General features: G+C 38.6%; 1 pseudogene across 1 annotated transcript; it reads left to right on the top strand.

Moving 5' to 3' along the window:
* Positions 1-820: 820 nt before the first annotated feature.
* LOC308196948 (ubiquitin carboxyl-terminal hydrolase 42-like) lies at positions 821-11767 on the top strand (annotated as a pseudogene). Its single transcript has 15 exons — positions 821-1049; positions 1757-1957; positions 3044-3154; positions 3315-3417; positions 3581-3648; positions 3805-3875; positions 4410-4492; positions 5721-5832; positions 6193-6333; positions 6527-6627; positions 7088-7229; positions 7909-8618; positions 8989-9077; positions 9406-10506; positions 11007-11767. The product of its transcript is annotated as a ubiquitin carboxyl-terminal hydrolase 42-like (transcript).
* Positions 11768-18573: the final 6806 nt, after the last annotated feature.

Below are 18573 nucleotides of genomic sequence, written 5' to 3'. Positions count from 1 at the left end.
GCTTTATTCTTTAACGGAGCTTCAGGTTTAAAGGTTAAACTCAGTTCTGTCAAGGTTAAACTCAGTTTCGTGAATGGCATCTTGGACAAAATCTTAAGCTGTGATTGACTCTCTGCTTAACAGAGGCCAAACGTGTACCTACTGAGAAGCAGGTCATAGGTGATAAGCCCTCACAAATTAACTTGCTATCACAAAGTGACGCCCAGAAAAAGTGTATTCAAAAGCTAGGCTCATTATAGAATCACAACCAAGCCATCATGACTGGTGCAGTAGACAGTGAGGTAGAGGGTGAGCCCTGGAAAGACAGAAGTAAAGTAGCAGCGAAATGCAGGTACCTTTGTGCACACGAAGCAGAAAAGCGCAGGCAGTAAAGTAATAGTGCTCCATTACTAGCGTGAGCAACAATTATATATAAATCGCAACCATTATCTATTAGATAATAGGTAATAATTAATAGATAATTGCAAAGCTCCAAAAATGCAATAAATAACTGATTCCCCTCAGAGAATGTCATTTGCATTTTTATATTAAAAAGACTCCAGAGTTGTAATGGATTAAAATCCTACGAAAGTGAAAGAAATGGCATCAGCCACTAGTTCTGCAGAAGCTAAAAGTAATACTGATAGAGTTTTGATGGAAATTTTTCCTTTGTGTGTTTAGTTTGGGGATTCCTTTTAAATCATTCATACCAGCAAGTTAGTTCTTCAAGGCCGTTTCTTTGAGATTAAGTGACAGGACTTCTACTACTCTTTTCTTCTTGGAATGCTTCTTGGTATTCTTACGTCAGCCAGAACATTTGTCTCTGTCGCAGATGAGAACAATGACCATAGTTAACAAGCCCAAATCTTCAAAGTCTAAAAAGCCATCTTCAAGGCGGTCTGGCAAATCCAAGAAACCGAGTACTAAAAAACTGATGTCACGCACCGCAAACTGGGGCCGGATACCACCTGCAGAAGATTCAAGCCAAGTCTCTGTGGCCCAAGGATGTGGAGGTGCTATTTATTGTAGATCCTCTGAAAAATCTAAGCCTTTTGCCCAAAGAGATCTAAGTAAGTGTGCGCTTTATCCTGCCTCCGTTTTCTTCAAAACAAAAGTAGAAAGTGGTAGTTCTTGCTTGTTGCACTGATAGAGAACAGGACTACTGTGAATAAAGACTTCCAAAGCGATTCTCCTAAGGCAACTGAAGTGACTGACGTTACAGAAATTAATTTTGATATATTTACAGTCGACAGAGAAATGTGGGGAGCATTTTGTAATGCACTGATTCATCCATATCTTTTCTGTTTTGCAAAGAAAAGTGTTTGATTGTTGCTATTCACAGGTTCCATTATTCACAGGTTTTTGAATGTTAAGATTGCTCAGGAAAAGATCTGATATTTGTAGGGGTACCGTCATTCCTAGTTATTTGTTTTTACATTGTCCTTGCATTTATTACCATATAATTTCAAGTCTAAGTTTGTGGTTGAAGTTATAATAAGGAAAAAAGCATATAATAAGGAAGAAATTAAAATGGTTGACTAAACTTTTTTTTCCCAAAACGTTGTGTTGACCAGCCAATTTGAAGATGGCGGTATTAAAGGTGTCTGCAATAAGTTTTTCTGTTTTGGATTGTAGCTAGTTCCTCTAGGTGCTCCCGCAGAATAGTATTTTTACTATGCCTATATATACTTTATATATTCACTATACCTATATATACTTAATACCTTTCTTAGAAACAAACAAACAAAATCTCTTTTTAAATATAACTTTCTTGCAGTTGTTAATGATGGAATTGCTCCGCCACAAAGGATTCTTTTTCCACCTGAGAAGATACGTATGGATTGGCAAGAAACACAAAGTGTTGGAGTTGGCCTGTACAATCTTGGCAACACGTGTTTTCTTAATGCTACTCTACAGTGTTTGACCTACACCCCCCCACTTGCCAATTACATGCTTTCTCTTGAGCACAGCCAGTCATGTGAGTACTTTCTAACAGTATTTTAAATCTGTTGGATAGCTGTGAAGGTGAAAGAACAGCAGTGATTCTGTGAGACAAACTTACTTGCCTGATTTTACCTGTAGACGCTGGCTTTGAGCATTGTATTAGCAGTGGGCTCGGAATAGCATATGGAGTGCGTTTAATGCACCATGTGTTTTTTTTGTTTGTTTGTTTGTTTGTTTTTTTAAAAGGATCTTTTCTTGCTTCATGGGAATAATGAAGTGCATTGGACAGTAATGCATTTAATGAACATTTGGCATTTGGGCTATTTGGGCTTCCTGCTGCTAGAAAGGCAATAAAATTTAGGATGTTGGCATCATAGGTCTTTAGTCTGCACAGCCGAGGTTCCATAATGCACTACAATAAATGGTCTGTTCGTTGTTGAACCAATTAAAAAAAAAAAAAAAAAAAAAAAACCTAGAAAGCAATATGAGCTGTTATGAACACGACTAGATTTTTTTGTGGGACTGTATTAAAATCTAGACTGATTTTGTCCTAAATAAAATGTTGTACTATAAAGTAAATGTTGTACTAAACCTGTATGCTTTTTAGGCTGGTATCTTTGTATCGATACCTAGAAATTTAACTGTTTTCTTCCTGTATATAGAAATCGTTTCAGTTAAGAATCCTGTTGAAAAAAGGAGGGCAGAAGTACTATTACATACATTACTGTAATTTTTCCTTTCTCCCAAAGGACTCGTAGCTCTGTATCATGAAGCTCACCTGACAGCACTGTGCTGAAAATAACCCACGTTCTCTTAATGCTGTATCATCAAGGTCAAATATTCTTTCCTCATACATTTTGCAACCTGTGGAGTTCACATTCCTGTCAGCCTTTACAAACGTGACTTTGCAGTAGTCTTTTAGATTTCTCATCACAAAATGCACTTGAATACAGGCTTAATGGATATTTTTATTCTATAAAGTTGTGTGAAATGAAATGTTAGGAGACTGTTGGGACAAGGAGAGTGGATATTGTATCTATAGTTTAAATGTTACTTATATGTTTGTTTGTAGTTATGTCTGTTTCGCTAGACTGGGATGCTTTCTTCTTTCACTCTTCAGGTCGTGAACAAGATTTTTGCATGATGTGCACGATGGAGACTCACATTAACCAGGCCCTGCGTTGCACTGTTGATGCCATCGAGCCTACGCGTGTTATCAATAATCTCAGTCGTAAGTGGCTTCAGATGTGTTTCTTTTTCAGCATCTTGTAATCTTCAAATAATTATTTGATGTGTATAAATGGTTTTAACACTGTAAAGAAGAGAGATTTTAGAAACAGGAGAATTACTTCATTTTTAAATGAGGTGAATACTATCATCTTCTTATTTAGGAATAGGACAACATTTCCGTTTTGGCAGTCAAGAAGACGCACACGAGTTCTTGCGCTATACTGTTGATGCTATGCAGGAAGCGTGCTTGAATGGAAGCACCAAGTAAGCATAAACAAATTCACTTTTATACGTTCTCTAGCACCTTTTAGGCCTTTATTTACTATCAAAACTGAAAGTCTAGGTCATCCTTGGTTTTCATAAAACTCTTTGAAGAGTTAACTGTGTGCCTTAAATCTTCTGAGGTCTGATTATAATTTATTTCCAGATTGGACAGATCTTCTCAAGCTACCACCATCATTCATCAAATATTTGGAGGATTTCTAAGATCAAGAGGTACTTTTAAAAATATTCCTGTCCTTAGAACTGATCTGTGTCTTTTGTCGGTAGTAAAGCAGTCTGTAGTTTGTCTGAAGTAGTATCTATCGACAACTTGAATGTGGACAGTTAGTCTCCTTCACGTGTTGTTAAGCATTTATATTTTGCTTCCAGTGAAGTGCTTGAATTGCAAAGCAGTTTCGGATACGTATGAGGCATTTCTTGATATCACTTTGGATGTAAAGGTAGGAGGTTTTGTAAATATAATTCATGATGTTTAAGTACATGTATAACTTTCTAAATTAAACTTGTTTAACTTAAAAAACCAAACCACGTACAATGTTAAAATATAAGAGCTTGGTGGTGGTTAGAAAGTGGATTGGACTTTGTCCTTCTGTGGAACCCCTGTAAATAGTCTCCACGTCTGCATTGGGTTTAAGGGGAAAGAATTTTATTGCTGCGCAAAGTATAATACTGTCACACTTCTTTGTTGTTCTACCTCAATATACGTCTAATTGTTAGACTGTTGGATTTGTTGCCAGTATTGATGAGAAAGCACACTATAGATGCTGTCTGCGTTACTGGAAAATGATTTGTTTCAAAGTAGAATGACTTCCAGGTGAGGTAAACGCTGAGCATGCTCTTTCTGCCTCCTTCTTGACAGTGCTCATAGTAGATCGCTTAAGTATGTGTTAGTCAGGTTCTCTTATAAACTCCTAGTGCGTCTCTGGAATTTTGAATTTACAGTGACTTTACGCTCTTCTCTCTCGCTCCTCTAGGCGGTTTCATCTGTTACCAGAGCTCTAGAACTATTTGTGAAACCTGAAGAGCTGGATGGAGAGAATTGCTATAAATGTAGCGAGTAAGATTATTACTAATTATGTCTTAATACTAGATATTAGTTTTATATATTACATGACTTAGAGCGTAAGTTATCCTTTAACTTCATTTAGAAATAAGGAGACGCAGCATTGTTGTTGTTGTTGTTGCTTCATTTTCTAGTAGTGGTGAGCTGAAGCAAGGAGCTATGGAGAATGATTTGGAGTGGAAGGCAGCAGCAGGTTCCTACAGGTCCTAGCGTTCACTGTGAAACAAAGTTAGATTGAGTGTCAGGGAATGTGAGCTGGCTCTGTGGTAATGAATGTTAGCAGCCTGTGCTGGCTCACTAAACAGCGTCTTGCACAGCTCTTGAACTGTGAAACCTGTCGATGTGGACTAATGTCCGAAATGAGCTCCCTTAAGCCTAACCCGTGCACAGGGAAAGCCTGTTGAGTTCAGGCGCTCTCTGTGCTGATCAATATGTAAGATGTTTCTACGTATGTGAGAAACAATTGAACATTTGCATAAGATGGTTTGGCAAAACAAGCTGTTAGTCAAACGTCCCCTCAGAAAAGCACAGAGTGCCCGGCTCAGTTCTGTAGAATTCATGCCTGACCCCTCTAAATGAAAAATGCAGTATCCACTTCTTGTTGTTGGATACTAAGGAAATTAGGGTGTCGAATCAAGAGCGTCCAATAGGTTATTAAAGCAATTTAATCCCAGGTTCGTCTTGGCCTGCGGATCCTAGAAAGCAACATGCAGCGTATTCAGGATCTCATAACTGATGTCTGAGGAAGAGAAAGAACTGTAATAGCACCTCACATCTGAATTGCATGGTCCTTCCTTAATGTGCTCTTTGAGGTGTGATCGGTTCAGTCACACTTAAAGCCAGAATTTTCCGTCTTTTTGTGAGCTTAAAAGGAAAGGCCTTGCACATGTACAGTACTTTTTCCATTGCTGATAACTGTTATTAGTCTTATATATAACTCATTTTTACTATTTTTTGTTTATATTTTATAACTCCCTGGTAATACGCTTTCGTGAGAGATTCCTGTTCCCGCTGTGCTCTGAGTTGTTGGTAAAACTTACCTTCTTCTCTGTATTAACAAACGTGACATGCAGTGCATGGGTTTATGAAAAGAAAAAACCAAACATATGATGCAAGTAAATATCATTCAAATAGCATAAGCATGCATGAGACATTAAAACGAGTTTGTTTTGGGGGCAAAAAAGATGATGCTTTCAAACACTTGTCTCTGCTTGTTTTTAAGGTGTAAAAAGATGGTTCCTGCATCCAAGAGATTTACCATACACCGTTCTTCCAACGTTCTCACAATATCACTGAAAAGATTTGCAGATTTCACAGGTGGAAAGATCAACAAGGTATATTTCCCGCTGTAATGCAACTTTGTCATCATGTAATGGGACATCCCCCAAAGCTGAAAGTTGTTAATATTTTCAGACAATAATTGTAGACTAACGACTACGGCTTATTCTTTCTCTTAATATCAGTAAAGTTCCTGCTTGACAAGAAGCATATACTTTCCTCTGAGAAGGCTAATTCATCAGAAAACAGTTGTCTGCAACTTCTAGTATTAAACGTTGCTTATGGGAAGACTTATTTTTAGTGAATCAAGAGATATATTCATATAATTCCAGTCTCTGTTTTTTGGAAGTGTTTTTCTCTGGCTAGTCCGCGAAGTACTCTGATATAATTTTTCTATCTTCTTGGTCTCTCTTTAGGAAGTAAAATATCCTGAGTATTTGGACCTCCGAGCCTACATGTCTCAATCAAGTGGAGAACCACTCATCTATGCCTTATATGCGGTGCTGGTGCATCATGGTATCAACTGTCGCTCAGGACACTATGTATGCTACATAAAGGTAGAAGTCAACATCATTTCTAACAGGGTAAAGGTTGTGCTGGCAAACCAGTTCAAGTGTTACTAGTAGTACTGTTTCTAGGGAAAAAGATTTCATTATATGTTTATTTGACACGTGTGTATTTTATTGCTATCTGTGATTTCATTTGGAAAACATGCAATTCATCTGAAGATATCGTTGTCTTTATTTGCAGGCTGGTAATGGACTTTGGTATCAGATGAATGATGCAAAAGTAGTCCGTACTGACATTAAAAGAGTTCTTGGTCAGCAAGCTTACTTACTTTTTTATATCAGGTAATAACAAGTATTCAAATGTGTTCAGAAGAGATTTACTCTCCTGTTATTGATACTTTTCTTTTTGCAAGTGTTTTTCTTTCTCTCCCAGGAAAAGATGATTATTTCTCTAATTCAGTTCTGTCTAACCTGAAATTCTCTGTCATTTATTATCTTTTGTTGCTTGGCCTTAAACTGCAGCACTTGTGTAAATTGCTGTATATGTGTTATCTGTAGCTGGCTAATTTAGAGAAGGAGAGAAATGAAGGCCATCTGTGGTGTAAGAATGAATTATTGCTCTGAAAGTGATAGTCATAGTAGGAAGACTGTTACCTACTTTTCAGTTTGTAGTCTTGGCTAAGTCTTCTGTAGAGAAGGCTTCCATATCGTATGAACTGTTCCTATAAAATTATAGGATGGGATTTAATCCAAGAGTAGGCCGAAAGAAAAACTAAACTGAGATCACTGCTCTTTTCTGAAGGCGCTATGATTTGACGCTCGGAGAACGTGCTTTTTACTTAGCAGCACCGTCTTATCCCTGTTCATTCCCCCCTGGTCAGCGGGGGGCTAACAGTAAGCAGGCTGGATTTCTGGGACCACGACTTCCTCCTCATATGATTAAGGTAATTTAGGGAAGCGGGAGGGCAGATAATGGCACCAAACGGACAGTGGGTTTGGGGTTTGGTGTGGGGTTTTTTGTTTGGTTTTTGGCATCTTTGTTTTGTTTTCCTTCCCACGCTGCAGCTGTCTTCACAGCCCTCATGCTACAGCCAGAGTCATTCAAACAGTGGTTACTGCTGAATTGCGCAGCCATGCGACTCCATTGTTTATACCTCCTAGACAGCTTTGTAAAGCACAGAGAGCTACGCTCTTTGACAATTTAAGTAGAGTGTACTAATCCTCGAATCATTTAAAAGAGGACTTGTTTTTCCTATCGACGTCACTTTAGCTAAGACAGGGAAACCAAATTGTCTTATTCCTGAGCACCAGAACAATTATTCCAGGCTTTTTGGGGTATGTTTAAAGGGGAAACTAAATATATTTGGGAATAGCTTTAGGCAATGTTAAGTTGTTTGGATGGTTTTCAAAAATGATGTTAATTTGATATCAATATGCAGTAAACCAAAAGCAGGAATTAAATACACTTATGGGACTTGCATTTATCTTTTAAGGGCAGTGTTTTTTGCTTTTTAGGTGTTAAGACCATTTGTAGAAATACTTAGTAGGAGAATGACATGTTTAAAAATGTTAAATGGAGTGTTTCCATTAACCCGTCTTGCAATTTCTTCTTTTTAAATACAGAATTCAAGTCGTTTAAATGGAAATGGATCCATAAAAGAGGATGCAAATACCACTGGTGTCACCCTAAAAAGGCCATCTTCAGCACCACCAATGGCCTGTGTTCAAGAACAGGCGATTACCAGGCCTTCAATTACTGATACGTCAAAAAACCAGAAGATCACCATCAGTATTCACAATAAATTGCCTGCTCGTCAGACTGTGTCACAGCCTGACTGTCTTAGCAGTGCTGTGGAGGATGAAGATCTCTACAAGGCTGTTCCTTCATCCACAATCACAAATTCGGTAAAGCAAATGAAGCAAATACAAATACAAAAAAAAAAAAAAAAGAGTTTCTGCTGAAATTTTTGTGGAGCCAAAGGTGAATGGAAATCCTAAACTCAGCTCTGATAACACAGTCCCTTACGGTGCAGAATCTTCAGGAAAATCTGAGGAGGAGTCAAAGGGCTTATTTAAAAGGAATTGCAATGCAATGTGGAATTTTGGTTGGAAAGGTAGTCCGTACATTGCAGAATTCCCATTCTTCCTGTCAGAATGCTGATGAAGGAAGATCCCAGCATGAGCTGCCAAACACTGATTCACTGAATGGTGCTATTAGTTTAGTTCATGAATCTAAAGAAAACGGACTGAAACTTGATGATTCCACTTGCCAAGTTGAACCTGTTAAACCTTGTGAGATGTTCTTTTCTAAAACAAACGGATTGCTTGAAACATAGTAGTTTGCTCCATCGAGAATTTCTCACCCACGATGTATTCGGGAGTGTTTATCATGTTCCTAATTCAGGCGAAATGCTGAGAAAACACAGCACAAATTTGATCGTAACCCTTTGTGATATTATGCCATTAGAATTTGCAGAGCTGAGCTGACATTAGAACTTGTCAGCTTAAGCTGAGCTGAGATAAAAATTCTTAAGTTTCATAAAGTAGATTTTGGGAGGTGAGTTGGCGTTATCTTTGAAGTGTAGATAATGCATACAACACAAAGCGATCTTGCTTAGCATTTAATGTAGAAATTCTGAGAAGACTAGTCCTCAGCACAAATGGTATTTTTTCTGTCTGCTGACTTGTGCGTTTTAGTTGCAGATGCCTGGAGCTATGCCTCCAGTCCCTCGAGAAGTCATCATGGAATCCCTCACGGCCAGCCAGCTGAACAGCTTGTCAGAGGAAAGAAGGTAAAATGAGCACAGTCTGATTAAGACAAGATTTTATGGAAGTTCATTGCGGTTTTATCTGTCTACTAATACTATTTAATGGAAGGATTTAAATCAGTAGAATTCCGTACTGTATGGCCAGTGTTGCGAACAGAACTAATGATCGACACTGTGCATAGCACTCTGATGCAGGCTGGTGCCTCGCGGAGAACTTGTGTTTCTTCATAGAATGTTTTTCCATTTTTCTCCATTATCTGGAGAAACATTGGCTGTTCCCCCGTCGCCCCCACCCCTTTTTTCTCAGAGCAGCAGGTGGAGGGAGACGGAAAAGTGTTTTTATTTTGTGCAGTGTCCCGGGACTTCCGAAATCTACTGAGAATGATGAATACCTTGAACAGTACCAATGTGATGACCGTGGAGACAAGGAGAAACCAAGAAGATCAAAAGAACATGAACTGATTTCAGAAGAAAATGTTTTCTACATCAAAGAGTCTTCTGAGACTGGTGAGAAATTGCGGCAAACTTCCCCTCTAAAGTCTGACAGTGAATGTAGTTCTAAAAACCTTTCCTCCTTAGCTGTTACAGATAGATGCCAAGATACAAAGGACGAGACTAAAAAATCTGACAAAGAGCGTTACCAGAGAAAGAGGGAACATTCTCCTACTGAAGAGAAGGAGAGTCAAAAAGATGGTCATTCCAGCAAGAGAAGGTGCTCTCGGAGTGTGGAAGTTGTTAAGCAAAAGCGTCACAAGCAGGAGTATTGGGAGGGAAGCAGGTACAGATCTTCCCATAGTGAAAGGAACAGCCCTGATAATGGCAGAAGACCAGTAAAATATTCAAAGTACAGATCTCGAAGCAGAGGAAGATCAGAACAAGATAGCGCTAGATATTACCATTCCAAAGGGGAAAGAAGTTGGAGCAGAGAAAGATACTATCAAGATGAACCACGGAAATGGGAAAAATGTAGCTATTACAAGGATTACTATTCACCTCATGCAGCAGGAGACAGTAGAGAGAGAAAGTTCTCTCACGGTGATAAAGACTTTGACAAATTGACTCAGACTTACTCCAGCAGGTCACATAAGCATTATCATTACAAAAGCAGATGGCCTCACGGTTCCCTCTTGAGAGAGGAAGATGTACATCACTTTAGCACACCCAGAGCAGACTCACATCGTTGCTCAGTAGCTCAGCAACATTCTGGAAAACATTCGCGTGAGAGACATGCACTTCCACCTGTGTCAGCTCATTTGGAGAACTGTCGCCAGAAAAAGGCAAAAGAAGGAAACAGAAAAAGACAATATACTCGTGCAGAAGGTAGTGAAAGTGAAATAGAAAGGCAACGCAGAAAGGTAGAAAAGGAGGTTTTAGGTGGTGAAAACATGAAAAAATATAAGAAGTTCTAGAAGAAAAAGAAGTCTGAAGATAAACAGGGAGAGAAGGATTCCAAGTAAGCAGGGATTCCAGCCTAATCAGCATTTTTTTTCCTAATTCTTTTCTGGGTGCTTCTCATGTTTTGTTTTTTTTTTTTCATAGTTTCTGAGTTATTTAGATAGCATAATCTGGCTGGGGATCATGACTGGGGATCATTAGGTTGATCAGTGAAGACAGGAAAGGTATTGCTGAATTGTGTCAGAGCACTAGCTTTGGACCACGTAGTTCGAATCACATCTGCACACCATTCTGGATTAGGTTAAAATATTTTTTTTTTTTTACTTGCACATATTCCAGAGCTAACCATTGTTAATGATCTGTGTACCAACCAGGACCTATGGTCCTTCAATCTGAGGGCTTAAGTTTGCTGCATCTAAAGGAAGTTACATGTGCACAAAGTACCACAAAATAGCTGACATGCGGCAAATCATCGCCTGTGGTAAAATAAATAAAGTTTCCTGTATGCAACAAGTGCCACATCTTTTTTTCTCTTTTTAACTTGCATGTTTCTTTCAGACTTTATGATTTGTATTTCTCTGCGCTCCACTTTGACAATGCCAATCGCAAGCGTAACAAAAAGAAGAAAAAGGAGAAACATCAGGAAAGTGAAAGGCTTCTTGGAACACTTAGATCCTCGTTTCCAGAAGAAAACCCGGGAGAAGAAGGAAGAATCCCATCCTCCAGATGGCTCTTTATGAGAGCAATGCAGAAGTGAGGGCAGTAAACAACCTCACAAGGAAGGGAAGCCTTCCAGTGCAGGTGAAAGGAAGAAACATCGCATCCAGCGAGTATATTAAAGGTAAGCGGCTGCAGCATGTTTATGGGATTCCTTTTAGATTAATCTAGAGATTATCTAAAACAGTCTTTAAATGCTTGATGACTGAACAGTCTGCTGGATATTAAAATATGTTTTGAAAAATATGTTTCAAATGTTGTTTTTTCAGCTGTGTGGGGAGAACAAATACAGTGGCTATGAATATTTTGGCTATTATTCAGAACAGCATGTGGAGGGATATGTAAACTATGTAATATGTAAAAATATGTACTATGTAAAAATCCTGCTTTTTTTCTCCTTTTTGTTTTTTTTTTTTGTCTTTTTCTTTTTTTCCCTGCTATTATAGGTTTAAGAATATAGAGGAATGCGCTGATGGAAGCCATGTAAAGAGTCTCCAAATTTGCATTGGGTTTAAGCGGAAAGAATTTTATGTCTGCACAAATTATGATACTGTCAAAACTTCTTTGTTGTTCTACCTCAATATACATCTAATTGTTAGACTGCTGGATTTGTTGCCAGTATTGATGACAAAGCACACTATAGATGCTGTCTGCGTTACTGGAAAATGATTTGTTTCAAAGTAAAATGACTTCCAGGTGAGGTAAACGCTGAGCATGCTCTTTCTGCCTCCTTCTTGACAGTGCTCATAGTAGATCGCTTAAGTATGTATTAGTCAGGTTCTCTTATAAACTCCTAGTGCGTCTCTGGAATTTTGAATTTACAGTGACTTTACGCTCTTCTCTCTCGCTCCTCTAGGCGGTTTCATCTGTTACCAGAGCTCTAGAACTATTTGTGAAACCTGAAGAGCTGGATGGAGAGAATTGCTACAAATGTAGCGAGTGAGATTATTAACTAATTATGTCTTAATGCTAGATATTAGTTTTATGTATTGCATGACTTAGAGCATAAGTTATCTTTTAACTTCATTTAGAAATAAGGAGACGCAGCTTCGTTGTTGTTGTTGTTGCTTCATTTTGTTTAAACAACTGGTGCACGGAAATAATCCCAAACTTGAAAACGTTACATCTGTTTTGGAAATCTAAGAAGAGTGGCTATTAGCTGATATTGGACTTTTCTCGTAGCATTGTCTGCACCATGGCTTGTCAAGCTTCCTAGGCGTGTAGCTGCATGCTGAAATATTCATATTGGCAGAAGTGAAAAGACATGCCCAGTAAGTAGTGGTGAGCTGAAGCAAGGAGCTGTGGAGAATGATTTGGAGTGGAAGGCAGCAGCAGGTTGCTGCAGGTCCTAGCGTTCACTGTGAAACAAAGTTAGATTGAGTGTCAGGGAATGTGAGCTGGCTCTGTGGTAATGAATGTTAGCAGCCTGTGCTGGCTCACTAAACAGCGTCTTGCACAGCTCTTGAACTGTGAAACCTGTCGATGTGGACTAATGTCCGAAATGAGCTCCCTTAAGCCTAACCCGTGCACAGGGAAAGCCTGTTGAGTTCAGGCGCTCTCTGTGCTGATCAATATGTAAGATGTTTCTACGTATGTGAGAAACAATTGAACATTTGCATAAGATGGTTTGGCAAAACAAGCTGTTAGTCAAACATCCCCTCAGAAAAGCACAGAGTGCCCGGCTCAGTTCTGTAGGATTCATGCCTGACCCCTCTAAATGAAAAATGCAGTATCCACTTCTTGTTGTTGGATACTAAGGAAATTAAGGTGTCGAATCAAGAGCGTCCAATAGGTTATTAAAGCAATTTAATCCCAGGTTCGTCTTAGCCTGCGGATCCTAGAAAGCAACATGCAGCGTATTCAGGATTCTCATAAGTGATGTCTGAGGAAGAGAAAGAACTGTAATAGCACCTCACATCTGAATTGCATGGTCCTTCCTTAACGTGCTCTTTGAGGTGTGATCGGTTCAGTCACACTTAAAGCCAGAATTTTCTGTCTTTTTGTGAGCTTAAAAGGAAAGGCCTTGCACATGTACGGTACTTTTTCCATTGCTGATAACTGTTATTAGTCTTATATATAACTCATTTTTACTATTTTTTGTTTATATTTTATAACTCCCTGGTAATACGCTTTCGTGAGAGATTCCTGTTCCCGCTGTGCTCTGAGTTGTTGGTAAAACTTACCTTCTTCTCTGTATTAACAAACGTGACATGCAGTGCATGGGTTTATGAAAAGAAAAAACCAAACACATGATGCAAGTAAATATCATTCAAATAGCATAAGCATGCGTGAGACATTAAAAGGAGTTTGTTTTGGGGGCGAAAAAGAAGATGCTTTCAAACACTTGTCTCTGCTTGTTTTTAAGGTGTAAAAAGATGGTTCCTGCATCCAAGAGATTTACCATACACCGTTCTTCCAACGTTCTCACAATATCACTGAAAAGATTTGCAGATTTCACAGGTGGAAAGATCAACAAGGTATATTAAGAATATACCTTAAGAATATAGAGAAATGGTCTGCTTTTATTTTCATTTTCTCTTTTTTTCATTTTTCTCTTAATATCAGTAAAGTTCCTGCTTGACAAGAAGCATATACTTTCCTCTGAGAAGGCTAATTCATCAGGAAACAGTTGTCTGCAACTTCTAGTATTAAACATTGCTTATGGGAAGACTTATTTTTAGTGAATCAAGAAATATATTCATATAATTCCAGTCTCTGTTTTTTGGAAGTGTTTTTCTCTGGCTAGTCCGCGAAGTACTCTGATATAATTTTTCTATCTTCTTGGTCTCTCTTTAGGAGGTAAAATATCCTGAGTATTTGGACCTCCGAGCCTACATGTCTCAGTCAAGTGGAGAACCACTCCTCTACGCCTTATATGCGGTGCTGGTGCATCATGGAATCAACTGTCGCACAGGACACTATGTATGCTACATGAAGGTAGAAGTCAACATCATTTCTAACACGGTAAAAGGTTGTGCTGGCAAACCAGTTCAAGTGTTACTAGTAGTACTGTTTCTAGGCAAAAAGATTTTCTGAAATAACCCCAAACTTGAAAATGGGATCTTGTATAAAATCTTAAGCTGTGATTGACTCTCTGCTTAAGAGAGGCCAAACGTGTACCTACTGAGAAGCTAGGTGATAAGTGTTTTTGTACACTTATAAGTGGTCATTTTGTAAAGAGACTGCTGAAAAATCTGAACAGTGCTGCTGCAGAACTCTGAATGGGGGGCTAGCAACTGTCTTAACTGATCTGGAATCTTGAGTTTACTTTTCAGTGGACAGGAGGAGAGTCTCTCAAGGCAAACAGAGAGAGAAATAACACCCGATACTCATGTCAACATAAATTTATGCTCAGAGTGTAGGTGTAGGAACAGCGTCGGTATGTATATGGAACATCGGGAGAGGAAACTATATCGGTATTTACAGCTTTTCTACTTCCTTGTCAGAGAGACGTTGTCTCCAAATTAGAAATTGATGTATTTTGAATAAGGGCTGGCGGATCGGATTTATTCTTACTAGTGTTAATATTTGCTCTTGATTAGTACTTAATATCTGGTAACGCATCAATCAATCGTCAAAAATAAACTTAAAAATGTGTAAGGCTTATCTCGTTGGTCGATACAAAGACCAAGGTCTTTTCTCTTTTCTCTTTTTTTTTTTTTTTCCCAGTATTGTTTTTCTGTTTTCCTTCTCACTGCAGTCTTGATTTTGTTTCTTGTCCCTTAAGTATGTTTTCAATGTGTTGTTGAAACATTTTCCCTTTCAATGCAAAAAAAGGAGCTGTCACTGGTGTCTGCAAGTTGAAGACTGGAGCTTACCTGAAAATCACTGAGCCCAAGAGCTGTCACCTTAGTCTTCCAATAGGACAAGGATGTCTTCGTTTCTCAGTTAAATGCATTTTTCAGGTTTGTGTATTATTTTCTCAGGAATGGAAAGTGTGCGCACAATTTGCCAGTTGTGGGACTAGGAGTTCTCTTATTTCCTGTGCTTTGTTTAACCTGTCTTAAGTTTAATGGATAGCAATCAAGGTGTACTAGAAATCTGAAAACACTTTATGCTTTGTTCTCTCAGTCATTTTGGTATAACAAACTAGCTTATGGTTTAAACCCTCCATTAGGTTAGCATTTTCCCTAAACGTAACAAGTCCCTGTGTGCTACAGGAAGACAGTAACAAAAAATTAAGTATAGATATTCATCCTGCCATTATTCAGCTTCTGCCTATGGACAGACAATTACACTTATTTAAAGCGGTATCCTCTTGAAACCTAATCAGCATGTTAGAAAGCACTTAGTTATCGGCTTTTGTCCTGGAGGGCTGAGGTTTGTTTTGTTTTGTTTTACATTCAGCATTTCCTTTTCTAGCTTCCATTCCCCTGTTGTTTTGCATGAGGAAAACATGCAGCTTTACAAAGTAGAACGGAAAGAGATGCTTTTCAGTCTAACTTTTCAGTTTTTTGTAGGAGTTTTAAATGTGGTAGGTGCAAAACAGCATAAGTACTGCTGCCAAAGTTATATTCAAACAAGTATTTCTTGGAGAAGCAGAAGAAGCCCAGGGAGAAATAAATTTACAAACATGCTCTTCATGCTCTCCTTTCCCAAGATTTCTCTGAGATATATCCCATAGTCTGTGGGTTTTGAGGTATGTGGTTCCCAGGAGTGAAAAGGAGGGCCAAACAGCTCTCCTCTCGGATCTCCACGTGCCAGGGCTTTAGTGTACTGCCACTTATGGCTCCGCTTTTCACCTGGAAAAAGCGACCTCATGCTGTAAACTGAGGAGCCCTGCAATTGTTCTACTTGGGTTTTTTTTGTTTTTTTTTTTTTCCCCTGCTCATATAGGCTTAGAAATGTGCTGATGAAACAATAAAAAAGCCAGCTTGGTACATCTCCTTACAAAAAAATAAGTACAAACTTGAGCTCCTGATCGGCTTCATGCTGAACTCTGTGCTGTTCTTGTCGTAATCTTGGTCTCTCAGTAGATAATATGGTTTAATTACGAATAGAATCATGTGATGAAGAAGATCTCACACTGCAACAAATTCAGCATCTCAAATGAAATTTTACATTTTCCGTGATTTTCTTTCTGAGCAGAAGTGTGTAGTATTAAATATATATATATATATATATATCTGTGATGAAGCCACGGTCGCAGTTACTCAGATATCTTAATAAGCACTTGCAGGAAGATAAATTGCTGCATCTTTTAGCATTATTTAATTGTAGGGTTAGAGACATGTTGATTCAACAGTGCTGTAAAGTTTCTAAGAGGTCACTTTGAAAAATACCAGCTAAATTACTGGCAAGACTGCACCCGTTCTTAAAAACAAACAACCCCCCCAAATCATCTGTTTTCCTCTTACAGGTAACTGAAGTAATCCCCGAAGAAGACAGTTCACTATCCAAAGGCAAGTTTTATTTTTAAACATTTTCTACATTTTATACCTAGCCACAACTTAACAACCAGTTAACGGTCGGTGACAATCCTGTTCAGTGTTGAAAATGTCATTCTGGCATAGGAAACAAAGGACTTCATCTTCTTGCTTTACAGCTGAATGTCTTCTACATAATGTTTGGAGAAGTGAAATCTTGCTAGAGGTTTTCAAAAATTCTGCCCGGTTTGGATGATGAAGTAAATTGCCATAGTCAGTAGATTCTGGCACTGACAAGTTCCTTCAAGCTAAAGAGGGAGTGCGATTGTTGCAAAGCATGACTGTGTTTTGAGACAGGGACGACCACAAGTTTTAATCTTAAAATACGACATGGAGGGGAGGCTGGTTGTTCACACATTCTTGCAAACATTAATACAATCTGTCCCATTATCAAGAACAAAATTAGGGACTGAACGGAGGTCTTTCAAATACCAGTGTTGCAAAAATAGACTTTTTATGCTACTAATGTCAAAAGAATCCTGATTGTACTAAACTGTGTCTCTTCTAGCTGATAAATCAGGAATAGCACAGAAGAAAATGCGTCTGCTCTAATGCTCTTTGGGCTTCGGTGAATTCTCTGGCCAGCAGATGGCGAACTCGCTTATTCTAAACCAGTCAAAAGTATAGGGAGAAAGTAAATGTCTTGCACACATTACACAAGTCCAGGGCATTGGGATCACTGGGCTACATGAGTGAAAGAGATGTACCCCAACAGTACCCCACTTAGATACGCTGCTTGCAACATAAGCAGGATGGGAGGGCTGTGCAAAGCAATTTTGGTAAATTGAGGAATTCATGTATTTCATCAAGCCTAAAGATACTAATTAGTTTCATGTGGGGGAAGGTCAGTCTTTCAAAGAAAAGAAAAAACATCTCTTAAGCAGGATTTTCTGAATGGTGGAATCTAATCTGAAAAAAGGCCACTTCAGCAGGTTATTTATTTATTTATTTATTTCTTACTGTATTGAACCTCTCAAGTAAGCTAGGAGCAGACTAGGAACAACTGAGGACTTGTTAGAGTGTGCCTTTTCACCTGGACTCATGTTACTTTGAATAAATTAACAAGGATAGCTAGTGATAATTTGTGATTTAAGGAAATTCCAGATACGTGAGAGAAAGAGCAGCGTTAAAGCAGTTAAATTCCTGCTCTCTCTAATAAGTGCTCTCTCTAGCCAGTTTCTGAACGCTTCTGTTCTGTGGCTAGGATTTGGTCAGCTTGACCACAAGATCACTAGTAAAACAAGGATGCCGTCCAGTCAAACCTTCAAATGAATGCAACTTACCTAAGGTCTACCGTTTGCTATCAAAACAGGTAGCTTTGTCCTAATATTCTGTACAGTTGACCAATTTTAGCATGGAACTGAAATGCAGTCAGTTTAATGGGAGGGCTTTGGAAGCTGCCTTCTCCAGTCAGTTCAGCCCTGTAGTCAGAGAGCAGATCAAGCTGTGTGCAGGCTTGTGACTTCTCTCTTTAGAAAGAAAACCACTGAGCCAGACAGTTCCATGTTGAGTATCACAACAGGGAATGACATTTCTTCCCTTTGTCTTTCAGATGCAGAGCTTACTGATGGAAGCCTTCAATACTCAGACTAAACCTACCATCAAAACGGACGACCTTTTTACCATCCAAACCAACCATTTTTCCATCAAACCCAACACCTTGGGTTTTGAAATGAAACTGGTAAGCCACAAGTCTTTATTGAATCTATTTTGCAGTGAAAGGGTTTTCTCTGTAACCTGATCATTTAAACTGTTGTGCTTAAAAGAAGGTCACTTGCAAGAGCGGTTATAATCCATGCTATAAAATTGAATCATCCTCTAGAAAGAAAAAAAAAAGGAGCAATTATCTTGCATGTACTCTTGATAAAGGAGGAGCTACACAATGGTATATAGTTTCACACTTTATTTTTGAGAATGTCCAGGCTTAAGTAACAGCTCTTGATGATAAATGAAAAGATTAATACGCAGTGGATTTACACAGA

The sequence above is a fragment of the Anser brachyrhynchus genome (assembly GCF_964034855.1).
Source record: "Anser brachyrhynchus genome assembly, chromosome: 6".
Taxonomy (NCBI): domain Eukaryota; kingdom Metazoa; phylum Chordata; class Aves; order Anseriformes; family Anatidae; genus Anser; species Anser brachyrhynchus.
This window is presented reverse-complemented; position numbering and strand designations above follow the sequence as displayed.